The 14787-nt window shown below is 44.0% G+C and overlaps 1 protein-coding gene and 1 long non-coding RNA gene across 2 annotated transcripts in view; one reads left to right on the top strand and one right to left on the bottom strand.

Annotated features, from left to right (window-relative positions):
- The window catches only part of SYN3 (synapsin III), a 176181-nt gene that overhangs the window by 48851 nt on the left and 112543 nt on the right, over nucleotides 1-14787 (bottom strand). The window lies entirely within an intron of this gene.
- On the top strand, nucleotides 6544-7809 carry LOC148684630 (uncharacterized). Its single transcript, XR_015945868.1, has 2 exons — nucleotides 6544-7151; nucleotides 7430-7809. It is a non-coding gene; the product is annotated as an uncharacterized LOC148684630 (long non-coding RNA).

The raw sequence follows: 14787 nt of genomic DNA, 5'->3' as shown, positions 1-14787 counted from the left end.
CAAGTGTGTCTCATACCATAAATCAGATTCAAGTTGCATCAGATAAATGAGTGTTTGTGACACCCCAATTGGATCCTTTTCTGGTTCTCTCTGAATATTGAAAATTGCTTCTGATGCATTGAATGGCTATTTAGAATAGGAGATGTGGGAAATCCCAATCAGGGTGCTCATGTATCTGTAACAGAAACTGAGACAATTCAAGGATCTCTGCACACTTGGGTTTGAAGCCCCTTTTACCACTTAAGACACATTACCAAGAAGCAGTTTTAGTTGGCCAACCAAGGGAAGGAAGGACAGACAGACAGCAAGGTACAGTACATCTTATTCTGGAAGGGGTCATAATATCGTTTACTTGCAAGATGGCACTGGACTTTGTTGCATTTGGGTAGAGTCAGGAGTTCTCCAAGTCTGTGCTTGTTGAAGACAGACAACATAGTTCTTGCTTAGCTTCCTACGGGTGGGTCCTCTAAAGCCCAATTCAGGCCTTCAAAGGAATTTCTGAGTAGGCTGTGAGCCCCAACTCCTGCAGTGTCCTGGTGCATGCCAGCCTTACCTCCTTGACCTCCAACCTTTGCAAACTGAGTGGGAAGATCTGAAGGGTGATTCTGAATGTCTCAGCTGAGCATGCTTAGAATCCTCCCTGTAACTTGGAACTCTGCATTTAGAATTACCCTTCAGCTCTGGGTGGGCTTGGAGTGTTAGTACAGTCATGTAATCTAATGGGTTTGCTTTTGTTCTTGTTTTATGTATTTTGCATTTTTTATCTTGAATTTTTATGTTATGAACTGCCCTGAGATTTACAGATGAAGGGTGGTATACAAAATTAACTAATAAGAATAATAAAAATAATAAAGAATCCTACAGTCTGACATATTGAGCTTTCTTGCAGCTTAGCTTATCTGCATCTTCATATTGGGTCTTTCCACCCAAACCCCTTTTCTGTATTGGTGACAGGAGCTCCCACAGCTTCATAATATAGATGCTAAGCATTAATATGCAGAACTATTTTTCGTAGGACCTCTTCTTTGGCTTGGTTCTCACAGGATAAATGGGTTTTTTTCTTTTAATTTTCATTTTTTTCTCATACAGGAAGATTACAAGATGAACAATAAATTTCCTGGTCCAATTTGTTTTCCTGAATGTTCCAAAATTGGATAAATAAAGTATGTTCCTTGGGAAATGATCAGAGCTTTTGTCCTTCCAATGCCCTTACTATATTTGTCACTTAGACTAATTCAGCAACCTGCCAAATTCTAAATATCCGACCATACATTCTTGGCGTTTCCAAACATTTCCATTTCATTGATATTTCCATCCTTGCAATAGTCAATAAATTCATCATCTGTTCTATATTAGATTCCTGCACCGCCACTCCTGCCCAGTATCTTTTAGGGATCAAGTAGAAATATTACATAAAACTGCTTTACTGCATCAGACCAAGGTCAAAATAGTCCAGCATTTCACTCTAGACAGCAGCCAGCTATATCTCTCTGAAAAGATGACTTGAAGATGGTATATTTACTTTGTTTAACTCCAGCATATAGTATTCAGGAGAAATTGACTTTCCATTTCTGCTGCTACATAAGACTGATGTATGAAAACAAACTAAAAACTAAGAGAAAATAACCAGGGTCTTCCCTACCTAAGGCCTCAGACTCCTCCTCCTCAGGGTCTGACCAGCCTCTCATTGAGACTCAAAATATAGATGGACCAACTGTATGCTTCAGAATAAGACAGCTTCCTATGTAATTTCACCACAAGTGGATCAAATTTGTCCCCACTCTGCCATGTTTCCATGATGAATCAATATTATACTGTGGTGTTAAATCACTCATTATAATAGCAAACACAGGTGGTGAATGCTACTGGGTGAATCCCAAGGTTTGCAGAAGTACAACAAATTATTATTTTCAAAGAACCCAAAACTCAACGGAGCAAAAACTCAAAACATTGCTCTGTGGTGACTGAGCACAGTGGCCATGGAATTTAGAGTACTAATTAGAAAAGAAAACCGAAAATTGGGGTGGGATGGAGAAAATGGAATGTATTGCTTGGAAGAATGCATGGCCAGAACCCTGAGTGCTCCCTATAGGAGAGAGAACAGAATCATAGAACTGTAAAGTTGGAAGTGACCACAAGGATCATCTAGTCCAACCCACTGCAATGAAAGAATCTTTTGCCCAACATGGAGCTTGAATCCATGACCCTGAGGTTAAGAGTCACAAGCTCTAACAACCAAGCCTAAACTGCAGCATGTTGTTTCAGCCTTCACTTGTATTGCCTACTTTCAATCATGTAATAACTCTCCATAATCAGAGATATTTAATACAATAAACAACTGATTAAAAGAAAATGTACGATATACCCTCTCTGACAGCTGGGCATTATGGTTTGCAATTTTCAGAGGAGAAATCCCAAACTGTGCTGTGACTTTATCATATTTTGATACCATTTCAAATTGTACGTCCCAAGGAGACTACAGGATCCTGGAAATAATGTGGTGTGAGAGGCTGTGGCAACCTTTTCTCCTGCTTGAACTGGAGATTTAAACAGTGGTGGCTGGTCCATTAGGGTAAATGGGGCACTGCCCCACTAACATCAGTTTGCCCTTGGCCAACCCCCAGTTGCCTCACTTCTCAATTACAACCAATTACGGTTGGCTCTGTTTGTAATTAGGTCTGGCTTCACCTACTGTTGGCCTCCCTGCCTTCTGCACTACTGGTTTGTCCCAATGGACACCAGCCACCAATGGAATTCAAGGGTGTCATGAAAAGTTTAGAGGACATACCAGCCAGGAAGCTAGGCAAGCACTTTGCTGTCTCCCTTAATCAAGAAAGAACAACAACAGGGAACTCCACCCAGATACCAATCAGTCCAGTGCCACCTTGTGCTTAACCCCCATAATGGCATTCTTTATTTACGCAAAAGGCAAGGACTCACTGGTTTCAGGTTAAAAGATGGCAAGTTGCCACTGGCTGCTCCAGTTTTCTAATTGGCCTGAAACACACAGTGAAGATAAAATCACCTCTGAAGCATTTTGAAAACTACAGAAGTGAAGTTGTATAAATACCTTAGGAAGAAGACAGAACTGAGTGTCCTTCAATACTTGTTGTCTGAGGCAGGAGACACCAGGGTTGGTTTTTTCCATTGTTTGTGAACCCAAACAACACTTCTGTGTTGTTCTGTGACTGGAATGTTCTCGTCAGGCCCTTTCCTCAGCTGATAGCTATCTGAGGGCATTTTTTTTGTCTGAAGCAAAAATGTCCCATAGTAAAAAAGGCCGACAGACAAAAACTATCTCACCCTTTGTAAATACCAGTAGGCGGACAGATTGTGCTGTTTGTGCATTTGGTCACTGCCTGGAATATATTTTCAATGCGGCATGCCTAGGCTGTTCTACAAATTCATAAATACTTTGTACCACAGTTCTAACAAATGAGGCTACCAGTCTGCATCACAAACATAAAGCAAGAATGTGTTGGGCCTCTAGTCAGGGGCACAGCCTTGAGCAGGAGGTGAAGAGGCTCAGTGTTTTCTGAAAGGCGCATCCTCTGCCACAGAAACGTTTTCTTGTAATCCCAGATGTGTGGGACTGGCTGTGTTCATCACTGTTAAAGGGAAGGCTCTGCATGGGTGCTTTCTTCTTGATTTTTGTCCCACATCTTATGATTCATTTTAGTTAACAAAATGTATATTGCAGCCAAACCTTTAAGTAGTTTGCAATAAAGCTAAGTGGTTTACAAGAAAGTCTAAACAGTTCGCAATCTTCCACGGTTAAGCCTTAATATGTGTCATGGACTGGCTGGATACAGAGGAGTGGGGGGGGAGGCACCAGCTGGAGAAACCCCCAACAGAAGGCTCAGAGCCAGGGGATTGGTGGTGGGGCGACAATGAGTGGTCAGAGGGGGAAGATGGAGCAAACTGGAGGTGTCAGAAGCTGAACAGTGAACAGGCTTTAGTGAGCAGAAGAGGCTGTGGCAGAGAGCAGTTCAGAAGCAGAGGCTGGAGAGGAGGGGGGATAAGAGGCAGAGATGAGGCAGGCTACTGAAGAAGCCAGGGGTGTGTGTCTCCCCCTGCTGCTGTGACTAGCTCCCCTCCCCTCCCAGTCTCCCAGAACTCTCAGATGTATGAAGAGGGTGGGGCAGAGACAGACAAGGAGCTGGAGTCGGAAGGACTTGAGGGAGGAGGAGCCTTAGAGCGCTGTGGAAAAGCAGGGACCTTCAGTTTCATAACTGCCTCACTGGGGCAAAACCTGATGGGAGGAGTTGCTGTGCTCACTAGGCCTGAGCTGTTTTGTTTCTTGGCCCCTTGTGAGTTATTGTGACCTGCTGCTGACAATATGGCTGAAACCCAGGTAGCACTGAAACATGGGTAGCATTTCTGGGTATAATTACAGGAAGGGATGGGTGAATCCGTCAACTTCATTTTATGTCTATTTTCTCATGTTTTTCAGTTATCCACACTTCCATTTCAGTTTGAGTTTTGTGTGTGTGAGTGTTTTAAAAAAAGCCCTCACAAAAATTCACCAGCATTTTAGTGTGAATTTTCCTAACATACTCATTTATGTCCATAATTTTGCCTAATATACACATTTTTGTGAAACAATTTCCACATTATATTTTCAGTGCTGTTTTTATGAATATGTTCATTTTAATGCACACATTACCCAACAACACAATATTTGGCTGGAGAATTGCACTGTAAAATTCAGATTAGTGCAAATCACAAAGGATGTGTTTCAGTTTGCGCATTGTTCCAGAAAGTGTCAATTAGGTAGGTTCACCTTTAAATGTGAACTGAATTTAAAATCTCTTTCATTCTTAATCTGCAGAAAAGTCAGGATCACAACCAAATTCCTACCCATATCCCTGCACTGACAATCAAGATGTTTACGACAGATATGAGGAATATTGTTCCTTAGCTGAGATAGCAGTCTACAGCACTGACAGAGCAGTCCTATTCATGCACTTGGAAGTAAGTCCCTCTTTGTCAATGTGGTTTACTTTTACCTAAGTGTGCACGTTTGCAGCTTTACGCATGAGCAGATCTACTGGTGGACATTTCGAAATGTAGACTGCAGCCGTTACTTCAGAGTAGATCTGATTTCAAAGAGCAAGCTGGCACACCTGCCTACAAGTTCCTTCAACTGCTACTTGCACGTGGAGCCACCTGCTTGTGAATAGAGAGGGCCCAGCCTGTTAACGTCAGAAAATATATTTACATGGAAGATTGAAAGATAGCATATTACTAATGCTATCAAGGGGGGAGGGGACTACTTCTGCTACTTGTTATCGGTTCTTGTATGGTTTCACTTCCAAATGTTGACACTGAGCGTTTCCTTTGACATAGAGTAATAACTAGGGGGACAATTGTAAGTCCCAGTTGGGAACAGTGGGACTGCACCAAGCAGCTAAGACGCTGCTGCTGCAGCCAAAACCTGCCACCTGTGCCAGCCAGTGTGGAAGGCTGGGGGCAATAAAACTGCTGATTTCCTTGTGCCATCTCCAGGTTGGTGCAGCAGAGATGGCTAAATAAACTCTACCACTGGTAGGTGGCCCTCCTCACCCTGTTTCTGGGTTTTATGCTGGTTACCTTCAGCAAGTCAAGGGACGCGGGTGGCACTGTGGTCTAAACCACAGAACCTAGGGCTTGCTGATTAGAATGTTGGCGGTTCGAATCCCCGCAATGGGGTGAGCTCCTGTTGCTCAGTCCCAGCTCCTGCCAACCTAGCAGTTCGAAATCAAAGTACAAGTAGATAAATAGGTTCTGCTCCAGCGGGAAGAAGCGGCTTAGTCATGCTGGCCACATGACCCGGAAGCTGTCTGTGGACAAACGCCGGCTCCCTCGGCCTATAGAGTGAGATGAGCACTGCAACCCCAGAGTCATCCGTGACTGGACTTAACAGTCAGGGGTACCTTTACCTTTAGCAGGGATAACCCCTAACTCTACTTTTGGCAGCTCCAGCATATACATTCATGGCAGACACCTCCCCCAACCCCGTGAGTGGAAAGGGGGAAACCTCAGCTACATCCTAACCTCTTGGATCAGGGCTTATGATTGTTCTGTAAGGCATTAATGTAAAACCATTCTACATGTGGGCATTTAATTTCCTTTGGAAATGAAAGCGTTACAGCAAGCAACAAATAAGCATGTGTAAAGATGGCAGAGTTTGGCTGCTTTGTTATGCCAACCCCAGGTGCATAAAAATATAAATATATTAAGCTGGATTTGAATTACAAAAACATATTAAAGTTTGTTGGGTCGAAGTTAGGGTTGGTTATACATTAGAGGATTATGAATATATTCATTTCAGTTTCTGAACTGTATTATTATGGGGTTTGGATGCATTACCTGGGATAAATGCAAGCCAGAGGTTTGCTCTCATGCTTTACTACTCGACAGCCTTTCAGGGAAGGACTACAGCTCAGTGTTGATGAAACGCCTTTTTATGGCAATGCATTAGGAGTAGTAAGGTAATTGCCTCAGACAACTGATTCTGTGTATCATGAAAGTGGGGCAAAGGGTTTGTTATTTAATTGGATGCTGAAGGTCCCATGTTCAATATCTGGCATGTCCAGGTGGGACTGGAAATGTTGTCTCTGGTCTGAAACCCTAGAAAACCACTGCTGGACATTGAAGACACTACTGAGCTAAAGTGACCAAGTATATGGCAGTTTCTATATCCCGAGCCCTTTCTGAACCAGCCCTGAGTCTGCAGCCAAATTGTGTTAGTTTTTTTTTGGGGGGGGGTTAACATAGACAACAGATCTCTGGATGATTGAAAGGCAAGTTCAGGATTTACATTTTTTTTTTGCAAGTCTTAGAGAGGAAGCTAAAGAGGAAATGTCTTTATAATAAGAAACCAGACAAGAACAAAAGTAGCTATCTGAGGATCTAGCTCCATTTCTGCTATTGCTCTGCAAATGTCATCAGAAAAGCAACCTCCTCCTCTCCTCTCCTTTTTTCTTGGCTCTCATTCTGTTTCCTGATGTATGCTCTACTTTCTGCAGCTTACTGATGGGAACCAGAGACTTGATGAATTTAAATATCCAGGTGCAAACCAAGCAACCACTGAACTACAGTAACCTTCATTTCATGCTCATTATTCTCATCCAACTTGGGAGTTTCAGCTGGTGGCCGGAATTGGGATGGTGAGCTTGGTGTGTGCGTGTATATTGGCTGATGACATTATCAGGCACCAGAGCTTTTGCGGGGGGTGGGGAAAGAGTGGAAATGCAGACCCCTGAATATACATCAGTATGAGCAAAGTGGTGCACTAGTCTGATTAGACTGGTGCATAGAATGTTTAGATTGAAATGGGCTATGCAATATTGTCCTGCTTCTCTTGTGCTGCCACAGGTTTGCAGAAGAGAGAGAAGTGATTTCCTGATGTGTAATGTTTCCTTCTCCACTTCTGTTGCTCCAGTAGGAAAGTAAACAAATGGAACGGTTATGGAAAGAGAGAGAAGGACTGCCCCATCATGTGCTACACCTTATGATGATGAACAGACTGCTGAGTGACATGGAACAGAATTGAACTGTGACTTATGCAAAGGAAGTGTATTGCTTCACAAGATTCCCCAAACGAGTAGGCATTGGCATATAAGAGACAGCCCATCATCCAGATTATGGCAGGTTTCCCATGGAAATTTCTTTTTTGATGAATGCATATGTAGCCTTTCTACCAACAGTTGTAGGGACAGCTAACAGCACTCTCTGTGTGTATGTTTTGGGGTTTTTGTGTGTGAAAATTACTAATATGTCTGGTAAGTTTTTGATGCAGGGTGTAAATAAAATTGATGTAGTCACTGATTGTCTTCCTTCTTAATTTGACATGAATCCCAATAGAGAAACAAACTAGTGCCCAGGTAGGCAATTGTTTGTTCTTTAGAAGCACAGATCTTAGCTTAAAAGCATTAGAAGTTTGTTCAGTTACGGAGAAAAAAAACTGTAATGGAAAAAACACCCATTTATTACTTATGAAGGAAACTGAAAGATAGATGCAAAGTTTTACCAGAGACATGTTACATTTCCTCACATGCACTTAAGCCAACTTTCTCAGGGTCTTTCCAGACTGTTGGTTTTTTTGCATGCATGTATTCTGCAACATGTCATTGACATAATTATAGTGGATTAGTGGTGTGTTTATTCCAGATAGTCCAAACATCATTGTGCTATATTAATTGTTCTGTAATGCTTCCCCAATGTTATTGCATGATTGCCATCTGAAGGGCCACTCATGTGCTATGGAGCAACAGAGGCAGGGCCAAAAAATAAATAAACCTGGAACATTTGTAGTATAAATGAAATTATGGGATTTCGGTAGGAAGTTACAGGACATACAGTGACTCAAAATGAAGCAGCATGTCTGCCTCAAAGCTTGTGCAGGTGCAGACAATATATAGAGCATGACCACACATAATGCGTTCATGAGCACAATCATTATGAATGCACAATATAAAGGATTTCTGGAGGGGCCTTGAATCTCAGGATCACTGCTGCTGAAACAACACCCGAGTCCTGTTCTTATGGAATTGCCAACTTGAGCTTTGCATAGCACTGTCCAAGGTACCAATGACGTGTTACATCTCTTCCACCAAAACTGTGGGAAATGACTGTGCAAAACAGAACACCTATTTAACTCAAGAGCTATCTCAGTGAGATACAATGTTCTCATCTTTTGTGGAGGTATTATCAGGGACTGCTATGGGTAACAACAGAAGACAAAAAGAAAAGCAGCTGTAAGGAGAAAGAGTAGGTAGGTATAGAAGTAAAATGATCTCCAAGATCTCTAGGGGCCTTACAGGAGGCCTGTGTGGCAGGCTCAGTTGTTGAATTTATCACCCTCTGTACCCTGATTTCTGGTGGAGTTCTCCAAGCACAAAACAGAATAGATCCCTGTTCTTCAGCACTAATACAAAACAAAGTGTTTTGCATGCGACACATTTGTTATGGCAGGTATAGTCACTATAGTTTGCAATCTAAAAATAAATGGACACACATATGTCTCCCATTTAGAAACAGGTTGCTATATAAGTTTGAACATTTGGATTTTTCTTTATTTTTTGCCAACAGAAGGTAGTCCAATAAATATTTTCTCACCTGGCGTGTCTCTCCCACCCTGACTCTCTCTCCTAAAATCAGCCCTCTGACAGCCATATTTGTTTTGCTTTTTTCATTGACCTGGTGGGAAAATTGCATCTGCTGATACCCTGACAACCTGAGACCGAAAGAACAAAGGAGCCCATAAACTTGTCCATAAACTTAAGATACTCACAGCTGGCACAAGAGACCACTTAATACTGGATCCATGTAAGAGCTACACTTGAGCATCAGAACAAATAAACCACCAGCTCAGTCTAACTAATTAGCTGTCTACTAATTGACACCCCAAACACAGGGCGCATACCTGGCACAATTTGTATAACATGCAGCCAACTCTAAGGATAGAGTCCCCGTCATATCTAAGAGGCCAGAATGACTGCATTTTTCCTCCTCACACTTTGTGCTTGTAGAATTCAGCATGATTAGGTGACTGGTTTGCATCATGTTTTAGGCATGGCTGCACCCACCTTGTATGCTGTGTCTGCAGCGGGTATATTTCCATTACTGGAAAATGTAATGGGCAGCCAACAAAATCCAGTGAACCAAATCCTGGGAATGGTACTAAGCGCTTCAAGTTACCCTATTAAAAAAGGGGAACATGTACGTGAACAAGGCCTCAGATGTAATTCCAGATGGTTAGGTCTATGCTAAAAAAAAAGAAAAAGAAAAAAGAAAAAGAAAATGAAGGATCAATGTGTTTCAAACATGTCATTGTGCTCATGGTGAGCTGGGGCAAAATGGTTATTTTGTGATCCTACTATGGATATACAAAACAGGCTACCTCCACTCAGCTAAGCTGTAAAAATCTAGCTTGCAACCAAAGGAGAAACAAGACAGGATAAATCACAGCTCCATCCTCCGTTACAGCTATGGGGCTGTTAAAAAGGTGGGGCAATTCTCCAGATTAGGACTTGGCAATTAGCAATGGGTGTGACCTTTTGGAATGCATCTGTCTGAAGCTGGGGGCCTCCAGATGCAGTTGGACTCCAACTCCCCTAAGCCCCAGTCAGCATGACCCATGGTCAGGGATGATGGGAGCTGGAGTCCAACAACATATGGAGGGCTGCTGATTCCCTACCCCTGACATGGAATAAGGCAGGCACCCCCAAACTCGGCCCTCTAGCTGTTTCGGGACTACAACTCCCATCATCCCTAGCTAACAGGACCAGTGATGGTGGGAATTGTAATGGATTGTAGACCCAAAACAGCTGGAAGGCAGAGTTTGGGGATGCCTGGATTAAGGTAAGGGCTGCAGCTCAAAGGAAGAGCACACACTCTCCCCACAAAAGATCCCAAGTTCAATTCCTGGTGTCATCCAGGTCAGTCTGGAAGAGACTCCTGCCTGAAACCCCAGTTAGGGTAAGTGCAAGGTAGACCAATGGCCTGACTCTGTACAAGGCAGCGTCCTATGCAAGCCCTCACTGTGTGGCACAAGCTTGCACTGCTCAATGGCTCTTAGCAATGCAGCAGTGGTGGAAGGAGCCCAGTGGCTTGAGGCAGTAGGGTTGCCAGATAATAACCTGGGGAATGAGAGTCAGTTGCACTGATAAAACAGGACACAAAAGTCACTTTAGCTGTTGCTAGGTTTTTTGCTTCTGCTGCAATGGGACACCGTGATGAGTGCCAGAGGGCACTGAAACACTATCTACCTTCCTGCCACAGCAGTACCTATTCATCTATTTGCACTGGTATACTTTTGAACTGACAACAGGCATATAAAAGTTATGACGCTGGAAGATGAGCCCCTAGTGGAGGGCACTAGGAGAAGGGGACGACAGAGGACGAGATGGTTGGACAGTGTTCTCGAAGCTACGAACATGAGTTTGACCAAACTGCGGGAGGCAGTGGAAGGCAGGAGTGCCTGGCGTGCTATGGTCCATGGGGTCACGAAGAGTCGGACACGACTAAACGACTAAACAACAACAACAACTTTTGAACTGCTAGGTTGGCAGAAGCTGGGACAGAGCAACAGGAGCTCACCCCGCCGTGTGGATTTGAACTGCCGACCTTCTGATCAGCAAGCTCAAGAGGCTCAGTGGCTCTTGAGCTCAAGAGGCTCAGACCAAAGTGTCACCCGTGTCCATACAAGTAATAAAAACAATAGTAATAAATTAATTGTGGACATAGGGAGGCAGAAAGGGTATCAAGCTGATTTTAGGTATTATTGAACATAATTACGGCACCTTCACTTATTCAACCACTTGTTTATCTTGCAGAGGGAGTTGGTTAATGAAAGTCACATTTTTTTTCTTAAAATAAAACACTGAAATTTTCCTTCTGGTAATCCTATCAGGTCCTCTTCCAGCTCCAGAGGTCTTGGTATGAGAAGGGTGACATCAGTCCATGGTGTCAGCCCTCTGAGTCACTCAGTCGGATTGCATGAGAACAATTTTTAAAAGCCACGAGAAAGCACTTGGAGCAAGTCCGTAGGGTTTCAGCCCACAGCTTGCCTGCTGAGCGTACAGCCTCTGGAACCAGCCAAGGAATCCCTTACACAGGACGTGATTCAGAAACAGACAATAGGACTGCTTGCAGTGACTCACAAGGCCCCTTGTTTTCTCCGGGGATTGAGTAACAGTGATATGCCCCAAAACATGTGTTTCCCATCATTAAAGGAAACCTCAAACCTTACTCTTGTGGACTGTGGGAGTGTGTGCATGTGTGTGCCCACGTGCCAGGAGGAAAATAGCAGCAGCCCTGCATGCGGGTGGGGGATGTGGTTTGTTCAGAAATGTGGGATTTGGGGTTTTGCTGGAGAGAAGCCGTTTTAGATCGCACCTCGCGTTGTCAGAGATGCCACAGCAGCACATGGAGTTGTCGGCTCGATGTCATGTTGACATTCTTGGAAAACAAATTGGATGGAAATTCCTCTGTGCAATTACAGAATTGTGGGCTGAAAATAAGCAAGACTCAAAAATAAGGCAAGGATGATGCCCCTGTACTACTTGAATAGAAAACAACATCTTAGCAGGTTCAGCTTCTCTCATCACCATGGCAGCAGAAGTGATACCTTTGGAAAGTTTTTCTTTCTCTGCAACTATTAGTAGTTACCACAGATGCATCTTAGGGCATGTCCACACTTGTCCCATGCCTAGAATGCATGGGTCTGAGCAGTTTCCCCTTTGCCCTTCCACTTTGCCAGGAAAAAAACGATCTTTAGTGCTGAATCAGAGCAAAAATCAATCCATGGAAAAACTGATTGGTGTTTGCTCCAATTTAGCACTAAAGAGCAAGTTTTTCCATGGGGAAAGCAATGAGACAAACAGAAGTCTGGATGAGCCCTCAGATTACATTCCCTTCATGTAATCACTGTTAGTGGGACAGGATCCTGCACAACTAGATTAGCTTTTTATAAGATAATGGTGGACTCTAGAGTGCAAGAGTAGTTCTGATGTACAATGTCAGAGGTGTCTACCATTAAAGCAACAACAACAACAAAATCCAAACGTTTTAGGATAGTGAGCTGGCATGGAACATACACTGCAGCTAAACATTGATCCATCTAGCTCAGTACAATTGACACCAGGTTGCAGTGGCTCTCCAGGGTTTCAGGCAGGGGATATTCCCCACCCTACCTGGAAATGCTGGGAGATTGCACCAGGCACTTTCTGAATGCAAAGCAGACGCTGCCAGTGAGCTTCCCTTCCTCAAGCTGTTAAGCCATTTAGTTCTAGAAGAAAACAGAAGAATGCAAGGATTCAGTGTCCTGAACCCCTGGCCTACCTGGCAGCAAGTCAGTCTAAAGTTCAAAGTCTGAGGGTCAGCCCACACAAGCAAAGTCCAAAATCCAAAGTCTAAAGTTCATGGAACACAGTCCAGGGTCAACCCAAGTAGCCAAGCCTGAGGTCCAGCAGTGAGGATACAGTCCAGAGTCAAATCTAAAGCACAGTCCCTTGGAGGTCCAGGAGCATCCAAGTCTATGTCTATCAACATGAACAGTTCACCAGACACACCACCTCAGCTCTGCTTCCTTTTTGTACTTTCCATGCTCATTGCAGCATCTGGGCTTGACGAGCCATATGACCCTCACCTGTTCCAAGCCTACTCCAGCTGAGGAATCACACCCCTCCTCCCAGAGCTAGTGAGACCCACCTGGCCAGAAGGCAGCTGGGCTGTGGCCCTTGCTTGCCTCAGCCTCCTAGTGCACCACTTCCACTGCTCCCTACATATCAGAGCTTGCTGTGTTCATGAAGATAGGGGCCCCTTTGGCTCTGGTGATGGGTCCTGCTGCTCTGTTCCTGTGCATTGGCCCTCATGCACATACCATCCTCATCACCCTGTGAGTACTTCCTTCCCCGTCCCCTGATTGCCCTGTTGTGTCCCAGACCCAGCAACACCCCTCACCGGGGTCCTCTTCCTCCTCCCTGCCATCCTGCCAGTTCATGACACCAAGGCACAATGTAAATGGAGCTTCAGATTGGACCTCAATGGAAATATTGGATCACCTGTCCCTTAGTTCTGCCAGGCTACACCAAAATGTGAGCTGACATGTGCCTAGGAAATGCTTGTGTCTTCCCGAAAAATAATTTTACTTGCCTTTGGGAAGAGGCTTGCCTGTCACTTTGATAACCACAAACAACTGTGGCAATGAGTCACCAGGCTGCAGGTGGGGAAGGTCCTGGGCCAAAGGAATAGGAAAGAAACTAGCAGAAGCTGCAGCTGCTATATGCCCTGTTTAATCTTTCAGCAGCTTAAAGCTATGGCACAGTATCTAGGTTGCATTTTAATAAAATCACAATAAAATACTTGGAAGAGACTTTGTCTAAGTTTCAGGGCCACAAGAACAACTAGTTGCAGGCCAAATGGGGCTCTCAGCAAAGTGGATCTTCTCCCCTGCTAGTGACTGCCTGGCAATTTCATCCAGCAGCAGCAATGCTCTGAATAAAACTGAATGGCTGCTTCTCTAGATAGTACCAGAAGCCTGCCAATGACATTTCCCACAATGCAACAGAGCAATGCTACATTGAGTGTACCAGGGTACTACTGGAAATTCAAAACAGCAGCATGTAGATACCCTTTGTTCTGGGGCAAGGGAAAGACAGGCACCAGTACTAGTGGGTGCTAATGGAGTACAGGGGGCCTTAGCAGCTGCTCATGGATGCTGAGTGCTGATGCTGGTCTGACCACAAGAAAGAGATGCTGGGCATGCTACATTTGTAAAGGACAAGAGAATCCACTTGGACGAGGAGGTAATGATTATCCTACCAATAACAGCCTTCTCTCTAGATGGAAATTAACACGAAATGAACCCCAGACTGCAGTGGAAGCCATGAGTGATTTGCCTTGGAATCCAAGTGTCAGGTGTTGCAAAACAAGAGCAGATTTAGCCAGGATTCAAAAAGCCAACTGTGGTTAGGCAAGAGGAAGATGCTAGCCTAAATGAGCTAAGCTGCTTTTGCCCAACCAAAACAAGAGCTTGATCAGCAGCCTGACAGTGTGTTCCTGCAGATTTAGGCAGAAAGAATGACATCACCTTCAGGAACCAGCCAACAGTATTAGCAATCACAATGCCCACCCTGTGCCAAAAGTACTTGATGTCTTGTGCATGACGCCCAAAGCATGAGGTAAAATATATTGTCTGGTTAGATGCAGAGACTGGAATACCAATTAATCAACAATTAACTTGAGTCCATTTGATTCCATTCAAACATATTTTAAGATCATGGCCTACACCAGCAATAT

The sequence above is a fragment of the Zootoca vivipara genome, chromosome 9, assembly GCF_965207765.1.
Source record: "Zootoca vivipara chromosome 9, rZooViv2.hap1.1, whole genome shotgun sequence".
In the NCBI taxonomy this organism is placed as follows: Eukaryota; Metazoa; Chordata; class Lepidosauria; order Squamata; family Lacertidae; genus Zootoca; species Zootoca vivipara.
The sequence above is the reverse complement of the archived record's forward strand: the minus strand, read 5'-3'. Positions and strand labels throughout refer to the sequence as shown.